The following is a 3,843-nucleotide window of genomic DNA, read 5'->3' on the forward strand; positions in this document are numbered from 1 at the left end:
CGGCCAGAGGACACCTGCACATGAAAAAAACAATCAAAGATTAGCAGCCAAGCCACATGCAAGCAGGAATCCAAGCATGCATCAGCAAAGAGCTTCACAGCAGCCGGTCGACTTGAAGGTACGTGACTAAACTAATTCCTCTGTTGCATGAATGTAATTCGAAATCTGCGTGAACAATGAGATGGTTGGATTTAGACAAATCGGTGGCCAGCTAACTGGCCACCCTCATCTAGTTCAACAACGCTTGGTGGGTGGATGAGACACGTGCGCTCAGCCATCTCAGGAAGGAAATTGAAAACGGGCAGTGGTGAACAGTTAAACTTCAGCGTGCTTGATGGTAAGTGATTACAGGTAGAGGACTACAGTTCATAGTTAAACACTGCAGTGGAGATAACCGTTTGCATGGCCAACACATGTCTCTGCCACCTCACTCCAAAAATCACGCAGAAGTCTAAGCGCTCAGTTGTTGGTCAACTTTCACTTGCAACGTGATTCACTCGAAGTGTATTCAAATTCAGGTATTGCTTCCCTTTTTGCAAAGTTACGTACTCTAAAATGCAAGCTCATGCTGTGGAACTATTGTTTGTCTTGTCTCAAGATGGAGATAAACGAAAATTAGCAGAACATCTTGAAGAAAAATATGTGAAATGGTTAGCAAAACTTATTTCAACATCTTCAAATGTGGTCTTGGCGGTTCTTCCATGGCTCTGTTTGGCAGCGTAGGTGGTGGTATTTGCACCAAAGCAGCAGCTGTAGGTGTTGATCTTGTTGGCAAGGTTTAGAGGAACATCACTGAAGACGATCCACGCAACCCAGCTGTCATTGCTGATAATGTTGGTGACAATGTTGGAGATATCGCTGGTATGGGATCAGATCTATTTGGGTCCTATGACTGAATCTTCCTGTGCAGCTCTGGTTGTTGCATCCATATCATCATTTGAAAACTCTCATGATCTTACTGCCATGTGTTATCCCTTGCTTATTAGTTCAATGGGTATCATTGCTTGCTTAATCACAACTCTGTTTGCAACTAACATATTTGAGATCAAGGCTGTGAAGGAAATTGAGCCTGCATTGAAAAAGCAACGTATTATCTCCATAGTAGTGATGACTATTGGCATTGCTGCTGTAAGCCTAGTTGCATTGCCTTCATCCTTCACTATCTTCAATTTTGGTGCCCAGAAGGTTGTAAAGAACTGGGAGCTTTTCTTCTGTGGTGCTATTGGTTTGTGGTCTGGCCCTGTTATTGGTTTACTGCACTAGTAATGCTTACAGCCCTGTCCAAGCGATTCATGCAGGACTGGAAGCAGCAACTAATGTTATATTTGGGTTGGCTGTGGGATACAAATCTGTTATTATATTTGCTATTGCAGTAAGCATTTTATGAAGCAAAGAAAGCTGCCGCAGTCGAAAAGTATTGTCATGTCAGGAACAGAAACGTGAATCAAGGATTAACCAATGGAAAAATAGTGATTCCCATCCAGCTTCGGCATGCAATATCTATTCTCGGGCAGTTCATTGAAGCTAGCAGACTGTTTCTACAGGAAGCTAGCAGACTGTTTCTACAGGAAGACAGAACAGTTTCTACAGGAAAGTGAAAAGAGGGAAGCCAAAGGAGAAATCGGCCAAGATGCTAGCCAAGGATGTCACCAGGGCCATCAAAGACAAGGGGAGAGATTTGGTTGCTCAGAGGATGAGCAACACTTTCAGTAGGGGGGTGATGATGAGCCCCAACAATGTACAATTATTTGGGCTCATTCAACTTCCTAATTTGACTTAATCCACCATTCTCATTTGTTTATTGCATGTTTTTGATTATTTTTATGTTAATAGAGTGAATTTGGTTAGTCATTATGCCAACAAGTCTAATGGGTGCTTTGTGTAGCCTTGTTGGTCAACTTGGAGACAAATTTGAAGGTCTTAATGAGCACTTGGCAGCCAAATTCGTGGGAGAACAAGCTAGAGGATTTGTAGGAAGGTGTCCCCCTCATTTATGGGCCCTTACCTCGAATTCTCCACCATCAGCTCGGAGTTCAAAGGCCACCAAATCAATGAGCTCAAGGGCAGCCAAGCAAGTCAAGTTGGACTGCTGTTAACTACAAGTCTTGGGCAGCCAAGTCCCTAACTTTTAGGAGGACTGTTGGGTCCTCAAATTGTATAAATAAGAAGGCTTGGGGCCTCATTTTGGTTAGCTAGTGGTTGGTCATTTTTGTTAGCTAGTTGGTAGTCATTTTTGTAGCTAGTTAGTCATTTTGTTTTAGCCATTAGTTAGCTAGCTTGTAGTTCGATTTTTAGGCCATGGATTAGCTTTGCTTTCAGCTCATTCTCAAGCTCTCCTTATGGACAGTTTTGATGTACTTTTCATTTCTTGATTAATAAAGATGGATCCAGCTTTGCACCAGCTCTAAATCGCTCTTGGGAGGCTGTAGTTCTTGGGGTTGGGCCCATCTCAAGCGCCCAGTACCTCCCTTGTTTATCTTTATGTGTTTGCTGCGTTCTTGAAATAAAATCTGCTCTTTAGATCTTGCTTGGTTATGGTAGTTGGTTTTGATGGGTAACGTAGCTTTTTATGCTTAGAATCGATTGGTAGGAGTTTGTTATGCATTTAGATCTTTTGGAATGCTCTTTCTCACGTGAAGTACATGGTTCTCTTTCCAAACAAAGCTGCTGTTCATTTATTTCATTGACAATTAGATTAAGTTAGCTAGGACTTGGTTTGTTTGCAAGAATTCATTGATTCGTTTAAATGAGCATTGTGCAGGGCATCTCTATCATCTTCATCACCTCCTCAAGTTCTATTTAACCTCTGTCTCACTCATTTACCCTCCAACTCTCTCATTTCCCACATAGCTCCATCTCCTTCAACTTTCGTTGGTTCCATCCTTCCAATCATCAAACCATTGCATGCACTCTTCCCTCATCTGATTTTCCAGCTTCTGAGCCATCACCAGCCTCATTCCTACCTTACACATCTCCCCCTACCATTCCATTACTCCCCCATCACTCCAAACACTCACGGTAGGTCATCCTGTAGCCATTTGTAGACATCCTGTAGAAGACTTACAGGACTTTCCTGTAGAAACCCCTGCAGACATCCTGTAGGAGGCCACTCACTCGGTTGCTGAGCCTTTGAACGTGAGGAACCTTTGTGGATGGATGCTAAGGATCCCTAGGAACCTCTCCCATAGCCATTATGACCTTGCCCATGCTTTCCTCCCATTCCAACCGCTCCTGCACAACCAAACCCTAATTAAAAGCATCATCACAATAAGTCCAACCACTTAAAGAAAAAATACAAAAACATGTCCTTTAAGATGCAAGTAGATTATATTCATGCATTTTCACTTATTAGAAGTAATGGCATCATTGGTAGAAGTTTCCTTCACATTCTTTACATCATAGAGGTTAGACTAGTTAAATTAGGGTTTCCTAGGGTTTCCATGTTTTGATTTGCTTTCAGTTCAGTTTTGCCAAGTAGATTAGTCTTCTTTGAGCTAGCTTTCGTCCATCATTTAACAAGCTTCTTCTGAGAGCCTATAGAAGTTGGCTTGAGCCCTAGCGGACTTGTGCCAGCTGACCAAGTGACAGCTGCGACAAGAGCTAGTACTTGTGCATACAGCACCGTCGCTTCCAAGTTTGTACGAACTACCGGGTTGATAAAATTAAGAGACAGGAAGCCCCAGGAGTTGTAGCATTATTGCTACAATACTGGAGCTCACCATTAAGCATGGAAAGAGGCCTCAGCAAGGATATCAAGTTTTCTCTTCTCCTCTTGCATATTTAGGGTTTCAAGCTTTGACTTCACTTTTTTGAGTTTTCACCTTGCTATTTGGCTTCTTTGGA

General features: G+C 42.5%; 1 pseudogene; it reads left to right on the forward strand.

Moving 5' to 3' along the window:
* The first annotated feature begins 843 nt into the window (after positions 1 to 843).
* Positions 844 to 1,263, forward strand: LOC149140844 (pyrophosphate-energized vacuolar membrane proton pump 1 pseudogene; annotated as a pseudogene).
* The last annotated feature ends 2,580 nt before the right edge of the window (positions 1,264 to 3,843 follow it).

The sequence above is a fragment of the Pinus tabuliformis genome, chromosome X (assembly GCF_031772625.1).
Source record: "Pinus tabuliformis cultivar Carrire ecotype Pingquan chromosome X, CPIR1, whole genome shotgun sequence".
In the NCBI taxonomy this organism is placed as follows: Eukaryota; Viridiplantae; Streptophyta; class Pinopsida; order Pinales; family Pinaceae; genus Pinus; species Pinus tabuliformis.